Source organism: Phacochoerus africanus, chromosome 1 (assembly GCF_016906955.1).
Source record: "Phacochoerus africanus isolate WHEZ1 chromosome 1, ROS_Pafr_v1, whole genome shotgun sequence".
NCBI classification, from domain to species: domain Eukaryota; kingdom Metazoa; phylum Chordata; class Mammalia; order Artiodactyla; family Suidae; genus Phacochoerus; species Phacochoerus africanus.
The window spans coordinates 174174241-174193274 of NC_062544.1; the positions used below are offsets into that span (position 1 = coordinate 174174241).

The 19034-nt window shown below is 39.1% G+C and overlaps 1 pseudogene; it reads left to right on the forward strand.

Moving 5' to 3' along the window:
• Positions 1–3178: 3178 nt before the first annotated feature.
• LOC125110782 (gamma-secretase subunit APH-1B-like) overlaps positions 3179–19034 on the forward strand; it is a 156624-nt pseudogene continuing 140768 nt past the window's right edge.

Consider the following 19034-nt stretch of genomic DNA (forward strand, 5'->3'; position numbering starts at 1 on the left):
ACTACAAAGCCACAGTCATCAAAACAGTGTGGTACTGGTATCAAAACAGACAGACAGACGAATGGAACAGAAGAGAGAACCCAGAAATAAACCCTGACACCTATGGTCAATTAATCTTTGACAAGGGAGGCAAGAACATCAAATGGGAAAAAGACAGTCTTTTCAGCAAGCATTGCTGGGAAACCTGGACAGCTGCATGCAAAGCAATGAAACTAGAACACACCCTCACACCATGCACAAAAATAAACTCCAAATGGCTGAAAGACATAAATATACGACAGGACACCATCAAACTCCTAGAAGAAAACATAGGCAAAACACTCTCTGACATCAACATCATGAATATTTTCTCAGGTCAGTCTCCCAAAGCAATCGAAATCAGAGCAAAAATAAACCCATGGGACCTCATCAAACTGACAAGCTTTTGCACAGCAAAGGAAACCCAAAAGAAAACAAAAAGACAACTTACAGAATGGGAGAAAATAGTGTCAAATGATGCAACGGACAAGGGCTTAATCTCTAGAATATATAAACAACTTATACAACCCAACAGCAAAAAAGCCAATCAATCAATGGAAAAATGGGCAAAAGACCTGAATAGACTGTTCTCCAAAGAAGATATACAGATGGCCAACAAACACATGAAAAAATGCTCAACATTGCTGATTATAAGAGAAATGCAAATCAAAACTACCATGAGATACCACCTCACACCAGTCAGAATGGCCATCATTAATAAATCCACAAATAACAAGTGCTGGAGGGGGTGTGGAGAAAAGGGAACCTCCTACACTGTTGGTGGGAATGTCAACTGGTACAGCCACTATGGAGAACAGTTTGGAGATACCTTAGAAACCTATACATAGAACTTCCATATGACCCCGCAATGCCACTCTTGGGCAACTATCCTGACAAAACTCTACTTAAGAGAGATACGTGCACCCGCATGTTCATTGCAGCACTATTCACAATAGCCAAGACATGGAAACAACCCAAATGTCCATCAACAGAGGATTGGATTCGGAAGAGGTGGTATATATACACAATGGAATACTACTCAGCCATAAAAAAGAATGACATAATGCCATTTGCAGCAACATGGATGGAGCTAGAGACTCTCATACTGAGTGAAATGAGCCAGAAAGACAAAGACAAATACCTTATGATATCACTTATAACTGGAATCTAATATCCAGCACAAATGAACATCTCCTTAGAAAAGAAAATCATGGACTTTGAAAATAGACTTGTGGCTGCCTGCCAACAGGGAGAGGGAGGGAGTGGGAGGGATCGGGAGCTTGGGGTTATCAGACACAACTTAGAATAGATTTACAAGGAGACCCTGCTGAGTAGCATTGAGAACTATGTCTAGATACTCATATTGCAACAAAACAAATGGTGGGGAATAAATGTGTACATGTAAGGATAACTTGATCCCCTTGCTGTACAGTGGGGAAAAATAGTTAAAAAAATGGCTTAAAGACTAAAATATAAGACAGGACACAATAAAACTCCTAGAAGAGAACATAGATAAAATATTCTCTGACATAAATCTTACAAATATTTTCTTAGGGCACCCTCCCGAGCCAATGGATTTAAAAGCAAAAATAAACAGATTAGACCTAATCACACTTACAAACTTTTGCACAGTAAACTACAAACAAAACTAAAAGACAACCTACAGACTGGGAGAAAATATTTGAAAATTATAGGTTTGACAAGGGCTTAATTTCCAAAATATACAAATAGACAGCTCATATAAGCTCAATATCAAAAAAAAAACACACACAAAAAAAAACAATTGAAAAATGTACAGAGGGCCTATACAGATTTTTCTCCAAAGAGGACATACAGATGGCCAATAAACACATGAAAATATGCTCATCATCACTAATGATTAGAGAAAAGCAGATCAAAACAACAATAAGGTACCAACCCACACTGGTCAGAATGGCCATCATTACAAAGTCTACAAATAATAAATGCTGGAGAAGGTGTGGAAAAAAGTGAACCCTCTTATACTGCTGGTGGGAATGTTTCTTGCATTATGTTCTTTCTTCTTCTTTAAGTTCTTTGAGGACAAGATGTGATGTTATGTGTTGTGTTATGTTATGTTATGTTGTTTTGTGTTGTGTTGTGTTGTGTTGTGTTGTGTTATTTTTTGGCTGCACCCATAGCATATGAAGTTCCCAGGCCAGGGATTGAATATGAGCCACAACTGTTACTCATGCCACCGTTGCAGCAATGCCAGATCCTTATTCCACTGTGCTGAGCTGGGGATTGAGCCCATGCTGCTTCAGAGACAACAATGGATTCTTAACCTGCTGTACCACAGCTCTGAGGATGAGATTTTAAATTTCTTTCTTGGATTTCAGATACCCGGAATAGTACATGTCACATTTAACACCCTATTAATGATTAATATTTCTGATCTCTCTAGGGCATACAGTGCTAGTCATACTATAAATGTCCTGATTTGATGGTTTCTATGTATGAATGTTTCTGACTATGACATGTGGTACAGGTTATTGAGATTATTACAGCTCAGCTGCATGCTCTGTGATAACAGAATTTGACCTTGCAGATGTTTCCTCTTTGCCACCACACAAGACATTAAACATTGTCTATAGAGTATGCTAGAGGGAGATTTGGGAGAAAAGGATTTTCTTGGTTCTCTTCCCAGAGTACTTTTTTTTCCAATGCTTGCCCTCCTGTGCTGAGTTTAAGAAGAATACATCTTTCCCCAATATCTAGCTATAGTACACTTTTTATAGCTCTCAACTCAAGCAGTAGTGGAATAGCCAGGAACCCCAGGCAGTGCAAATTGATGCCCCACCTAGGTATACTGATGCCTAGAACCGTGCAAGTTTTGTCATCTAGCAACCCAGGCAGCTAACATTTATTTTGTCCAGATAACCTGAAAGTGCTCTGGTCCAGGCCACACACAGAAGTAGACTAGACTCCTTCTTAGGGCAGACTCCCCAATTCCAAGTTGCACCAGCATCTGGTGATCAGTGGTTAATATCCCCAGCAGCTTGCAAGTTGTGAGGCTTGATAGTTCTCTGTAAGCAGCCTTCTCGGACAAGCTAGAGGGAAGATCTGACAAGTCCTACCAGTATACATACCTCCACAGTGACTTTTCTGCATGTAGCAGCCGTCCCAGTCCCTGAAAGGAGGCATGGATCTCAGCCTGGGTGGGACGAGGGTCATTCCTTGGACACTGTATCTCACCCGAGAGGTGGTGGCCATTCCTTATATCTGCTACCCCTGTATCCTTCACAATTCTCTGTAATTTTCACAAATTAACTCTATGCTACTTCATTCAACTATTAATAATTCTTTGTATTAAACTTTCCTTGTTCAAAACACTTTGTGTTTTCTGTCTTGTGATTTGATGCTGATTAACACAGACAATCTTAGTCAAGAAACCACTTATGATGTGGGCCTTTTTTTACCAATTGAAAGTGAGAGAATAAATGTAAGTCATTTTTAAAAAGCCATCTAATCTATATTGTGTACTTATTACACATATGCATGATGCTAAGCACATGATGGACATTAGTCTCTTAACTCTCACAAGGTGGGCCTTATCAATGCTGTATCACAAATGCAGAAACTTGTTCAAATTCCCACAGCCAATGGTGGCAGGAGTAAAACTTGAATCCCAGTGTTTCCAACTGTAGAGCTCTGATTTTGAAAAAAACAATATATAGCCCTTCAAATTACATGGTATCTTAGACCAACATATAAAGTGTTCTCTTAAGTATTAAATGTTCCTTGTGATATTACATCCTAGATCTTAAAACATCCCAAATTTTAATAAATGAGGTTATTTTATTAGTATGCCTTGGCTTCTATAACAAAACACCATGGACCAGGTGGTTTAAGTGACAAACATGTATTTCTCACAGTTCTGGAAGCTGGAAATTCCAAGATCAATATGCCAAACAATGTGGTTAATTGTGAAAACCGTCTTCCTGGTTTGTAAACAGAAACCTTCCCTCAATGTCCTTACAAGGCAGAGAAAAGAGAGTGCACTCTGGTCTCTCTTCTTAAAAAGACACTATTCCCCCATGGAGGCCCTGCCCGCATGACCTTATCTAAACCTAATTACCTCCCAAAGGCCCCCATGTCCCAATTTCATCACATTGGGGGTTAGGGCTTCAACATGAATTTTGAGAGGATACAAACATTCAGTTCATAGAAGCAATGGAGGAATTAAACATTGATGTCATTTTTATACCAGTTCCTCATTTTTATGAAGTAATTTTTACATGATAGGGTTAAAGGAGAGAACTCAAGGTCATCTAGGTCAATGCCTAGATTTCAAGTTTAATAATCATATAATTCAGTAAAGAATTGAGAGTGTAGAATTGTTACTTTAGCTAGTATTTCTAAGATAATTTGCCTAATTACTCAGCAGTTATAAATCCTTATTTAGATTGTCCTATTGCTATTTATATTATACCCATGAAAAAAATAGTATACAAACTAACATTTATACGATATAGTGTAGTCAAACACAATTTTCTATATCTGTAAAATTTTCCCATTATTATCTTTTAATCTTCAAACTGATATTCTAATTGTAGAATTTTAAAATCCAGGATTATCATTCAAAAAGAGTGATGAATTAATTATCCTACGCAAAACTAGAAAGGGAAAAAGTACAATGAAGGGAAGAAAAATGTAAACTCTTCAGATTAATTCTCTAAAACTTATTTCTGTAAAAATAAAATGAATGAATCACAAAAGGTACTAGCCGATTCTAGTGTGTCTGTATGTGTATGTACAACTCTGCCAATTTCTCAATTCTACTTTCATTATAGGGATGTGAACTTGGGCAGATTTTTAAAGCCCCTTTAAACTTCAGTTTTCTTATCAATAAAATGAGTATAATAAAAACTATTTTGCAGATCGTTGTGGGTATAATTGATAGTAAATAGACACATGTGAAAACCTCAACAAATTTATCTCCTCTGTCCCCCTTCTCAGGAGACCAATGAAAGATGTACTCCACTTGACAAAGAAAAGGAAGACATGAGCTTCAGGAAACAAGAAATCCAACAAAGGAGAGAAGTAGATTCTTCTGATATGGTAAGGAAAGAACCAGAGTAACGACTGCCTCAAAGCAGGAAGATTGGAGAGGGGAAGGTGTGGAAAGGTAGCACAAACTAACCAAATCTGATAATTATCAGATATGTTTGAAGAAATCAGGATCACATAAATATGTGATTGATACATAGAAAAAGTAAACAAAAGTAATAGATAAGAATACTCAGCATTGTACAACAAAATAAAATAAAAATATGCCGCATGGCTCAGCTGTAAATAGTATTTATCTCAGTATACTGTCTAAAACAGTATTGAGCTAACCAGAATATATTAAGATAATGGGAGAAGGGCCATAAGAGAGATAATTCCTCACCTTCCAATAATGAGAAACCATGAGATAATATATAAAACGGAAAAAAGTCAAGAAATTGAAGTATAAGCATATTTCTTGATAATGGTGATAAATACCAGAAGAAATAGGTAGAGTCAAATCATTCTACAAAGTGTACAACAACAACACAACTACAGTCCCCTGCCCATCCATTCCTTTCCGTATCTCCCCTTCCCAGAGGAAATTACTTCTACATTCTTAGCAGTTTCATCTGGTATTTACCACCATGTTTCTACAAGTTAAGCTTAAGTTTGGGAAGAGACAGACTACAGGTTTATATACCTATCACAAGGTCCAGTCCATGGTAAGCAGCTACTCCTACTTCTGTGTAGTTGTTGCTATTACATGAAGAAAGCCATTGACGCTGTGTTACAAACATTGAGATCATCAGGAGACACACCATTAGGACCATCAAAGATTCCAAAGTGCTTCCCAAGGAGCCCTTTGCACTGGACTCATTGTTCTTTATCCCCCTAATCAAGAACAGAGAGGAAATTAAAAGTAAAGGGAGAAGGGAGAGTTGAAGAATCTGCACATTCTTTTAACTTAAAAAAGATCAGTAATCCAGAACTGTCCTTTAAAAAGAAAGAAATACTTTGGAAATACCTGCAGTATTTCAAGTATGTCAGAAAATAATAAGCAACCCTTACATTGGACTTATTATCAACCAGCACTATTCAAGAAAACAGACATATATTAATTCAATACATACAGACAACACTATGCTGTAAATATACTATTTTTATCCCCCATTTTACAGATGAGGAAATTGAGACACAGACCAAGTAATTTGCCTGAGTTTATACAACTAGTAAGTGAAAAGCCAGGTCTGAAACTCACACAGCCTGGCTCTGAGCTTCCTGCTTTTTACTACTCCATGAAATAAGGTTGGTAGAAACCCATGCCTGGGGCTGTGTCTTAGAACAATGAAAGGAGAAAGCTAGGCAGAGGAAGCTGGGTGTGGAACTCTGTGTATCAGGGAATGTCTGTCAAGGTTGGAGGTACTTGCTCTCTGGTAGAGGAGGGAAATCAGTGAGAATGAGCTGGTTGGTATCAGATAGCATTTGAGGTCACTGCTGTGCCAGTCATCTACCCTGGACCCAAAGTTACATATGAAAGGTCTATGCCATTCTTTACCACATTACCCCTTCCAGAAGCCTAAATGCCACTTCCCAGAATGGAGACCCTCTGTGACATGAAGAGGAAAGGAAACTATATCAGAGTCAGGTCTAGGAAGTAAGTTATTTCTTCTTAGGAGCAGGAAAACTAAACCACGGGGACTTCAAAGGCAGAGTGTTCAAAGCCAGCCAAGAATGACTGTGCTGAATGTGCCCTGCTCACCGAAAATTTAGATAATGAGAAGGACCAAAGACAGAACCCTTGGCAAGAAATGCCCTGAAAGGGGTTCAACTGTAGTGAACCTTAATGGAGTTTTAACAAGAAAAAAGAATTTCTGAGAAGTGAAAACACCTGTACTCAAAGAACTTGATCATTAGGGACCAGAGTAAAGCAGAACTTCCACAACTCTGTTCAGATTTTATTATCAGTAAAGCTGTTCCAAAGTTTGTACACCTCCCTAACTCTCACCTGAGGAGACTAGAACATGTTTTAAGGTCCCTGGAGAGTGACTCAAGAGTACATTTTCGACACCTTTGGAATACAAACAGGACTGGTTAGTGAAATATCTCATTGCAGAGCAGCTTGAATTCCTGCTCTTTCCCAGCTATCTCAGGCCCTTGGCTACCAGCAGAGATAAGAGTCAGAGAACCCCAGAGACCCTGAGTCATTGTGGGTCTTTGCTGAAGGGAGTTCATCTTTCAAGAAAAAGATAACTATTGTCTGAGCTCATCTAGTTTTTGTAAAACAAAATAAAAAATCACACAAGAATTTACTTGTCCTAGTTATTGAGCCTAAGGCCATCTAGGAATGTTGATATTGTTAAAGGCACTCGTGGACCCACTTCTGGGACTCTGTGGATCAGTCACAACCACTTTCTAGTGTGAAGCTTGGTTTGCCAAGATCAGCCTTGGATGCCCACCACACACAATGTCAGAGGCAGGCAGGCCCTGCTCCCTTAAGCACATCCCTCCACCCCCACATCTTTTCAAAGTGGAAAGCTCCTTCACTTTTTAAAATGGCCTTTGGTTATTGACATCTTTAGACACTAGTGCTTGATAGAAACTCTTCACAGAGGAGAGAAACCAGAAAATCTAAAGAGGACTCTATCTTCCAAAACCCATTTCAATCAGTAATAACAAGGGGGCAAGAAATTAAAACATTGCACTGGGCCTTTATAAGGACAGAGTCCTAAGGAACTTACTCTTAGGGTGTAGAAATGATCAAAGGAAAAACAAGCTATTATGATATCTTAATGTGAATGTTTTAAGATATGAGATCTTTTTTTTTTGGGGGGGGGTCTTTTTTTTTTTTTTTTTTGCCTTTTCTGGGGCCACTCCCGTGGCATACGGAGGTTCCCAGGCTAGGGGTCTAATCGGAGCTGTAGTCTCCAGCCTACGCCAGAGCCCCAGCAACGTGGGATCTGAGCCGCGTCTGCGACCTACACCACAGCTCACGGCAACACTGGATCCTTAACCCACTGAGCAAGGCCAGGAATCGAACCTGCAACCTCATGATTCCTAGTCGGATTCGTTAACCACGGAGCCATGACGGGAACTCCGACATGAGACATTTTTAATTCCATCACTAGGTTATGAAACACAGTTTTTGGCTGCTTTGAGTAATTAGGAGGGTTTTGTTCCTGTAAGTCACCATGTGTCTATAGTAAAAACATCTGTCCAACATCTGCCAAGAGAAAGAATGCATCCACTGAGGAAAATTGCTTTTGTTCATGAACAACAAACCTTCAATGTCATTTGACAAAAAAGAAAAAAGTCTAAGCTTTTATTTTGTTGAAATTATGTTTCTGATTTCTGGCATCACAAAAGTATTTAAAATGTAAATTGATTCACAGTGGTCCTGTTAACTGAGGCCAGCTGTGCAGACAATACCATACATCATTTGGTCTCATATTACCTGTGTTTCCCTTCCCTGGTTTCCTCCACAGCCACCCTCCCAGGGTGAAAATACACTCTACTATCTGCTCAGGTTGTTAAAGTGCAAACAAATGAAACTGATTTGTAATTTATAGATCCCTGGGAGAAATGCTTCCCATGTTTCATAGATGGGAGATCAAACTTTTAATCTATTAAAATTTTAAAAATGTATAAATCCTATGGCCCAGCACATTGTTCCTCATTACCTACCTGTGTTTCCTCAGAGAAGCAGAACCTCTAGGATATAAACACATATATTTGGGTTTTATCTAATGAAATTTTTGGAGCTTATTTCACAGTCGATGTGTGGTTGTTATTTTTTGTGTCTGGTCCTGGAGCATGAAATCCACAGGGCAGGCAGGCAGGAAGGGAGGATGGAAGTAACGTGGGGGGAAGAAAGAATGAACTGGAACCTGGGAGTCTGAGACTGAAGCCACGAGGAAGGTGGGAATCTGCGTTAGACTCTTAGCAACACCAAACCTCTCATTTGGGTGATTGGGGTGTCCTAAGGGAGGAGCCAGCACATGCCATCAAAGACTAAACATACACTTTTCCCAGGAGGTGGAAAAGCTAAAGCAGGTGGTCTGGCTGGGCTGGCCTAACGTGGCCCAGCTTCTATCCCAGGGCAGTCCTGGGAGCTGGAAGATAAGCTGCAGGGTACATGAGCTGAGGCAGTACCTGGTGCTAGAACTACTTTCCAACAGTAAAAACAATATGGCTCCTGCTAACTTTCACCTACCAAATCTCATGAAAAATGCTTTCTATGTAAGAGAAGGAATTCCAGGAAGTAGAATTCCAGCTTAGCAAAGGTTAAAAAATGTAAATCTCTTTACCCTAAAGAAATACACTCCCATACACCCAAGGAAGCAGACACAGAACATGCATGCTACATTGATTTTTATTAAAAATTGTAAATAATTTCAAGGTCTCAATACCTGAGCTATATCCATATAAGATATACTGCAATTCCAACAAATGAGGTTGAGGAATGCAAAATACTAGTAAAAAGTTTCATGTGTACCTTTGTTCATTTATTTAACACATATTTATCATCTACTATGTGTCAGATACTCAGTTAAGCACAAGGCACATAATTAAAAAAAAAAAAAAAAAAAACCCTTTGCCAGAGCTCTCATTGTGGCTCAGTGGGTTAAAGACCCGATGTTGTCTCTGTGAGGATGGGGATTCAATCCCTGGCCTTGCTCAGTGGATTAAGGATCCTGTGTTGCTGCAAGCTACTACATAGGTCATAGATATGGCTCAGATCCAGTGCTGCCATGGCTGTTACACAGACCAGGCCCTGCAACTCCAATTTCAACCCCCATGTATAGCCATAAAAAAGAAAAAAAAATTAAAAACAAAACCCTCTGCCCTCAAAGAGCTTACATTCTAGTTGGGGAGACAGACAATAAAAAGTAAATTAAAAAAAATGTCATGGCTTAGTTGGTGGAGAGTGCTACAAAGGCAAAGAAAGCTGATAAAAAGAACAATGCACATTGGGGGTGATTGCAAGTTTAAATGTGGAAACCAGGGAAGACCTCACTAAGATGATAATTTTTAAATAAAAGTTTGAAAGAGATGAGAGAGCTATCTGTGTGGATATCTAAGGTAAAAATGTTCTAGGCAGAGAAACTAACAAGTGCAAAAGCCCTGGGGCATGAATGTGGCTGGTGTGTTGGAGGAGAAATGAAAAGGAGGAGCAGAGTAACCTGTAAATCAAGTAAAGCAGAATCTTATAGGGCATAATACAGAACATCCTGGCTGCTATGTTGAGGCAAGACTGTAGAGAGACCAGAGCAAAAATGACACCAGTTAGGCAGCTGCTACAATAATCCAGAGGAGGCATGGGGTGGCTTGGAGCCAGATGGTGATGATGAAGTGGATGGGTTCTAAATACATTTAAAGATGGAGCCTGCAGGATTCTCTGAACACTGGAAGTGAGTTGTGGAAGAGGAGTCTAGGATGACTCTAAGCAGAGCTTCTTAGCCTGAGCAGCTGAGGTAGGGTAAGCCATGATAGGAGATGACCTTTTGGACTGGTTGAGTCTGAGACAATTACTAGATATCCTAATGGAGATATTAAGTGGCTTCTTGTCTTTTTGAAGCCAAAATATTCTTGTACCCATATTAAAAATAGGCCTGGCTTTTTTTGAAGCTGCGTCTCCTGATAGACACTGCTGCAACATTGAGTGGTTCATGTATAATCCCTTGAAGTTCAAAAAGTACTTCCAAGGCACCAAGGTTGTAAAGGAATATAGCTTACCTTCATTTTTTAATCTTCTGGCTTATATCATCCACAACAGAGCAAATCCAATATGCCACACAAATACTGGGAGAAAACTGAAATAGAATTTAGCTAATAACCTATTTGAATTAAATCTTTTTTTCTTTCTTGTTAAAGATAACCAGTTGTCTGGCTAAATTTTTTTCAAACGTTTTATTGTGCTGATGTAACTCATTTTTGGCTTTGTTTTATTAGACTTATATGGGGAAACAGTGATCTACAAACTCTGTACCATCGTTATCCTTTTATTTCACAACAATTGTCTAGGTTTGTGAATATTTCTTTCCTGAGATAAACTCACAGAAATTCACTGTGGAAGTAAATAACCTCTAGAAGTTTAGCACTTCACTTGGATGAATCTAATTTCATGGACACAGTACAAGGCTAAAATATCTTACTTTGAAGCATTTAAAAGACAGATGTTTCAAATATGGATAGGTGGTATGAATAACAAGAACATTTTTAAAAATCAGATTCTTATGTTACTATTTTTAATTTTGTGCTATAAACTGCTTAAACTAATTCATAGGCAATTGTTTCCACTCATATCAAAGAATTAGCTTATTTTCTTTCTTTTTTCTTTGATTCCTATGTATGAGGGACTGTGAGACTAAATAAATCGTTATATATTCCACACGCAATTCTCCTGCAACAGCCTTTCAAAAAATAATTAGGAAGCTTGAATATTAACGCTAACAATCCATGACTAGGATAAGGTCAGTTTCAAGGATAAAGACATTTTTGATTTGAGTAGTTGGTTACACTTGCATAAGAACAATTTCAACAATAAGGCTTTGTTATTGTGTCTAATTTATGAAGAAAGTCATTGCTCTCCAGTAACTTCACTTAAAAAGAGAGAAGGTATTATACATTCTCTCTCTACTCCTTCCTCTCTCTCTCCCTCTCGCGCTCTCTGATACACACGCGCACACACATATATCACTGAATTGAATGTCAGTGGCTTTTTAATTCAGATAAAACACACATTTTTATGGAGAATACAAGCAAAGCTAATCTGTTGGTAATGTTCTGAAGCCTTCCCTTGTGGCTTCTATTTTTGCATTAGTATTGATTTGCCAAATTTAAACTGTCACCATTATCAATGGCACAAGCCTTTATGTGAATATAATTAACTTATACTAAATTATGTGTTTCAAATCATAAGCCAGCCTAACTGGACAACTCTTGTTTGGACTATTAAAATTACATATATATTTGGAAGTGACAAATTGATTTTTACCTACCAATTTCTATGCATTTATTCATGAAGCCCCTATGATATGAATAGTTCTAAAAGTACACAGAACTATCATTGTTGTTGAGAACACATGATTATGTACTTAGTGTTGTTAGATGTGATAATGCATTTTAGTTATATAGCAGTATACCCATATCTCAGGAGCAGTGGAAAATTGTGATGTCTGGATGCTTTAAAATACTTCACAAAAAGGCAACAATAAAGCTCATGTGCAAAATCTTGATAATGGATGATGTGTATATGAAAGTTTATTTAACCATATTCTCGTACGTTTTGAAATTTTTCATAATAAAACAGAAAATCAGTGCACTTGCTTCAATCAATCAACTCCTTTTTTATAAATAGTAAAATGAAATTCCAAAAGCAGAAATGTGATTTTTTTTAATATTGTGGTCCCTATATTAATGAAAATATGCTGATATAGGCTGCATATCTAGGCTGACTGGATCCACAGAAAGGGTAGGAGAGCTAACAATCAGAGAAAGGTACTTTTTTCCGGTTACTTTAGGCATGATAGCATTTAACCCACATGACTTTCTGTAATTTCTATATTGCTGAGGGAAACACTGAGACCTAGAAAGAAGTTAAGTAACTTGCCAAATTCACATAAATAATAAGTCAGGATATGAATCTCGATTGGATTGCCTCTAAATAGTGTCCTCTCTTAACCAGATTTTTGGGTCTTTAGAGTGAATTTCTGAAGAAATTTCAATCACCACCAGAGATGTTAATTAAAAAAAAAACTAAAGCACAATTCTAATCCTTTGTCTTTGCTTCTAAAAGACTTAAATGCTTCCTTATTAGCTAAAAGAGAACAAAAAGTCTTAGAAGTCTTTCCATGTGTGCTCTTAAATGACTCCAGCCCTGCCCACTCAACTTCAATCCCCACAAGCCCCTCCATACACACTGCAATGTTAGTTTTATGTGTCAGCTTGACTGGGTCATGGGGTGCTCAGATATTTGGTTGAACATTATTCTGGGTGTGTCTCAGAATATTTCTGGATGAGATTAGCGTTTGAATCAGTAGACTAAGTAAAGAGATTGCTCTTCTCAGTATGGGTGGGCTGCATCCAATTCATTGAATGTTTGGATAGATTAAAAAGGCAGAATAAGAGAGAATCTGCTCTCTTTCTGAGTGTCTTTGAGTTGGGACGTTGGTTGTCTCCTGCCTTTGGATTTGGACTTGTACTGGAATTAAATCATTGGCTCTCCTGGCTCTCAGGAGACTAGAACCCTACCATTGGCTCTCCATGGTCTTCAGCTTGCTGACTGCAGATCCTGGGGCTTCTCAGCCTTGATAACTGTGTGAATCAATTCCTTATAGCAAGTCTCATCATACATTATTGGTTCCCAGACTAAGATTTGGGTACTGAGTAGTGGGGTGCTGCTATAAAAAAATGCCTACAAATGTGGCAGTCGCTTTGGAACTGGGTAATAGAGTCTGGAAGAGTTTAGAGGAGCATGCTAGAAGAAGCTAACATTGCCATGAAGGGTAATTATTTTAAGAGCTCAGAAGAAAAAAGGAGAGCTGGAAGGAAAGTTCCCTCCTTCTTAGAGAATATGTAAGTAATTATTAACAGAATATTATAGACATATGGACATTAGGGGTGAGTTCTGGTAAGGTCTCAGGTGGAAACATATTACTGGAAATTGGAGGAAGGGCAATTCTTGTTATAAAATGGCACACAACTTGGCTGAATTGTGTTCATGTTCCAGTGTTGTGTGAAAGGTCTAACTTCAAGTGATGAAACTGGATATTTAGCTGAGGAGATTCCTAAACAGAATATTAAAGTTGGTTCCTCTGACTGCTTGTGATAAAATGCAGGAAGAGAGAGGTGAAATGAAGGAGGAACAGTTTGTCAAAAAGGAACCAAAACGCAAGGATTTAGGTTCTTATCCTGTCCACATTGCAAAAAATGAGAAAGCACTTTCAGAAGAGAATACCAGGGGTCAAATTATCACTCAGTAAAGAGATTATGGGACTATATGAGAGGAACCTTGTCAAATTGGATTGAAGAAGATAGACAGGAAGTTTGTATCAATACTATGAGGGTTGAGGTCATCCAGAACCATGGAAGCAGAGATACCGGAAGCCTAAGGTATAAGATCCCTGCCCAGCAGACCTTGGAGGTGCAACCCTTGATGAGGAGAACCATGGGAACAGGACTGCTGCCCCAGTGATTGAGGAAGGTGGTTCCTTGAACCAAAGGGGCTTAATCTTGAGTCTTGGGAGGTGGTGGAGTTTACCTTGCTGGGTACTGAATCTGCTTGGGACCCATCACACATTTCTTTCTTATAATTTTTCCCTTTTGAACTGGAAATGTTTATCCTTTGCCTGTCCCACCATTGTATTTTGGAAACACAAAACTTGTCTGATTCCACAGTGTGATGTGATGATTTATACTAATAAATATATGTATCTTCATCCCCATTTCTGGCACAGAGCTAATATAATCCTTGGAATTGTCTGTGATAAGAGTTACAGATGTATCTCTTACTATGTTAATGAGGTGACTTTTGGACCACACCTAAGAATCAGAGGCCCTTTACCAGGGGAACAAACCCGGGGTAGAGGGTTAAAACTTTCAGTCCCACCCCCTGATTTCCAGGGAGTGAAGAGGGACTGGAGGTTAAATCAGTCACAGATGGCTAATGATTTAATCAATGCAGCCTAAGTAATGAAGCCATAAAAACCCAAAGGACAGAGTTTGGAGAGCTCTTGGGTTGGTGAAGACATAGAGATTTTGGGAAAGTGACACACCTGGAGAGCTCCATGCCCTTTCTCACATACCTTACCCTATGCACCTCTCTCATTTGGCTATGTCTAATTGGTGAAGACATCGAGATTTGGGGAAAGTGACACACCTGTAACGTTCTATGCCCTTTCTCACATACCTTACCCTACGCATCTCTCCCAATTGGCTATACCTAAATTATGTCCTTTCACAATAACCTAGTAATCTAGTAAGTAAAATTTTTTTCTGAGTTTTGCAAGACCCTGTGGCAAATTTGTTAAACCAAAGGAGAGGGGATTGTGGAAACCTCTAATTTATAGCAGGCCAGACATAAGTTCACTAATAATCTGGACTTGAAAATTGCATCTGAAGTCTGAGGAGGTGGTCATGGGAACCTCCAATCTGTAACCAGTTAGTCAAAGTCACAGGTAACAACCTGGGCTTGTGACTGGTGTCAGAAGTGGTAGGGAGCAGTCTTGTAGTAATGAACCTTTAAACTACCCCTCACACACACATATTGGAAATTGGATCTCAGAACACCTGTTTACCTAGGTTCACAGCTGGAGAAATTTTGCCTCGGGACAAATCATGCCTTGAGTCTCCTTCATGCCTGCTTTAGATAATGTTTAAATGAGACTTTAAACCTTAGACTTTAGAGTTGATGCTGGAATGAGCTGTTGGGATGAAATAAATGTATGTTGCATTCAAAAAGAATGTGTATTATAGAGGGCTAGAGGCAGAGCGTTGTAGACCAAATTGTGTCCCTCCAGTATTCGTGTATTGAAGCCTCAACCTTTGATGTGATGGTATTTGGAGATGTGGCCTTTGGAAGATAATTGAAATAGGGTGATACCATGAGGGTGGTGCCTTCATCATGGGGCTGGTGCTCTGATGAGAAGAGAAGGGCTCTTTCTCTGTCTCTACCAAGTAAAGACACAGCAAGAAGGCAGCCATCTGTAAGGCAAGGAAAGAGAACTCAGCAGAGTCTGATTATGCTAGCACCCTGACCTTGGACTTCTATTCCCCATAACTATGAAAGATAGAGTTCTTTTGTTCTTTTGTCTGAGCCATCCAGTCTGTGGTGTGTGTTATGGCAGCCTGAGTAGACTAAGACACCCATCTACCTTCTTGCCACACATTCTTTTGTTCCTCTTATACATGCTATCCATCTACTTCAAATGTCCTGATCCTCTGGGAAAAACCCACTCATTCCTCAAGATTCAGTTCAAATGCCACATTCTCTGGGAAGTTTTCTAAACCTCCCAGGAAAGGTTAAATGCTCCTGCCACCAGGTTACCATTGGCTCTGTATAACCGTGGGCAGAGTACTTGGCGCTTAGTAAGTGCAATCATATATTGTCTCTTTCTTTTCACAATTCTTATGATTCTTAATAAATCCAAGGATCTTTACAGTAAACAGTGTGGAGCCCATACTCCAAGCAAGAGGCCATGGAGGCCTGAATTGTGCTAATGCAGAGGCAAAGAATATAATGAACTCGTGCAAGGGAGGTTTGGAAAGGAGCTCACCTTTTAATCTTGTCCAGACATCCTTTTTCTGTCTATTAATTTAACCCACTACCATCTGGCTACTTGCCCCCACCTCTCCAATGATATGCTTATAAATGACCTAATTGCCTAATTTGAGTTTTTTGTTTTTTGTTTTTTTTTTTTAGTTTTTATCCTCCTCCATCTCTCTGCTTCATTTGACAATATTAAAAACCAACCTTCTCGAAAATATTCTTTTCATTGATTTCTGTTACACTGCAGGTTCTGGCTTTCCTCCTCTGCCATCATTTTGGATTCCTTTTACTTTGACCACACAAGGATTTCACCAGTATTTAGAAGTTCTTTTTGGGGGCGCCCATGCTTCTCTCTTCATAGTCTCTTTACTTATCTACCATCTTTGTTTCAGTCACCATCTAATGATGCTCACATCTGTCTCTCCAGCTTCAAACTCATAGATCTAGCTATTTGAATGTCCTGCAAACAGCGGTCTTGCCATGTCTGAAACTAAATTAATTAATAAAGCCCCAATGCGAATGCTACTCTTATCTATTATTTATCCCTTTTCATGGCCATGCCATTCATACCAGATAGAAATCTGTGTCACCCTTGATGCCATTAAGAATAGCAGTACTTCCCATATATCTGTCAGAACCTGCAAATATCAATCATTTCCATGATTCCTTCCTTTCCTTTACTCCCATATTCCATCAGCCTCAGTTTTTCTGATCTAAATTCTATGATCTAAAATTCTAAACACTTCTCCAGTCTACTCCTTTCTCTCCAAACCTAATAAATCCTTATTAAAAGAAAGTATTTCTGCTTTTTTAGCCTAGACCTCTAAATCCTCTCCTTCCTTCTGTCATTGCTCCTTCAAATAGACCTGTCACACAAACACCAACACGGATCAGTCTAAAACATGTATATAACCCTGCCTAAAAGTCTTCAATAACACCTCAAACTATAGGGGAAAATCCAAGTATTTTAGGATACTGTGCAGTACTTTCCATGATCTTGTCAAGCGGCCTTCAAACTTTTTTAATAAGGCAAGAGAAACATTTATATTATGACTTAGTACACATATGCATTTTAGTAACTGAAACCATTCTTACCTTTACTACTTTTGATGTTGATATCTATTCTATTTCTTTTTTGTCAGCCCATATTGAATTGAAAACCAGGGGTACTAGCCTACCTCTAAAGTCTCATTTTGCTACTTTCTGACACATATATGATTCTTGAGCAACACCAAATTGAGTGAATGGATGAATGAATGAATGATGAATGAATGAACAAATTAATGACCCTTCAGAGATACATAATATTTGAAGATGCTGAAATTTGATTATTTTGAAAAACCTAAGTTGGAAAGTGGAAATAAATAATTGACTTACCAAGGAGACTGAATAAATATAAAACTCACAATCAGGCTACACATCAAATATCTTTAGCCGTCTAACAAAATCATCCCAAATTTTAGGGACCAAAACAACATGATTGTTTATTTCTCACAAATCTGTGGTTTGGTTTGTGAGAACTAAAGGTGATTTCACCTAGGCTCACTCACACACGCTGCATTCAGCTGGGGGTTCAGCTGAAATACAAGATCTAAGATGACCTCTCTCAAATATCTGGTGATTGATTGACTCTTGGCTGAGGTGTTTTAATTCTTCTCCAGGTGGCCGCTCACCTTACAGTGCCTTCCAGTAAGCTAGATTAGCTTTTTTGGGGGGCAGGAGGGAGCGGTGCTGCAACCTGGGCATGTGGAAGTTCCCAGGCCAGGGATTGAATCTGAGCCACAGCTGCAATCTACTCTGCAGCTGTGGCAACACCTGATTCTTTAGCGCATTGTGCCAGGCCAGGATTGAAACCAAATCTCTGCAGCAACCCAATCTGCTGCAATCAGATTTTTATCCCACTGCACCACAGTAGAAACTCCTAGACTGGTTTTTTACCTGGAAATTTCATGGTAGCAGCTAAAACGGGAAAAGGAAGGAGTTGCAACTCCTTTTGAAGCCTGGCCTCTGAATTACATACAATTTTACTTTCCTCAAAGCAAATCACAAGGCCAGGGCAGATGCAAGGGGTTGAGTATATAATCTACCCCAGGCTCCTAAGTAATCAATTTACCAGTCCTCCTAGTCCTATTGATCATTCTCGTTTATAATCAGGTATCCTTCTCCTTTTCCTTTTGTCCTTTGCACTGTGGTGTGTATAATCTCAGAGTGAAGAGCAGGCAGGTTCTTGAATATGAGAAGATACAGAGAAACAGAAAGGAAAGGAAACTTCCTTAAAACAAATAACCAAACAAATAGAAACAAACACCATCAGTTGAAATCCAGTTTATCAGTTGAAATCCAGTTTATCTTAGATTTTTTTTTTTTTTTTTGCCATTTCTTGGACTGCTCTCGTGGCATATGGAGGTTCCCAGACTAGGGGTCGAATTGGAGCTGTAGCCGCCGGCCTAAGCCAGAGCCACGGCAACGTGGGATCCGAGCCGCATCTGCAACCTACACCACAGCTCACGGTAACGCTGGATCATTAACCCACTGAGCAAGGCCAGGGATCGAACCCCCAACCTCATGGTTCTTAGTCGGATTCGTTAACCACTGAGCCACGACAGGAACTCCTATCTTAGAATTTTTGATGTTAGAATTTGACACCCTTAATTTGGGGAGTACATGTCTGAGTTGAGAGACTGTAACCTTCCACAAACTGTGTTTGGTTTACATTCTCCTGGAGAAGAGTTAGGCCTTG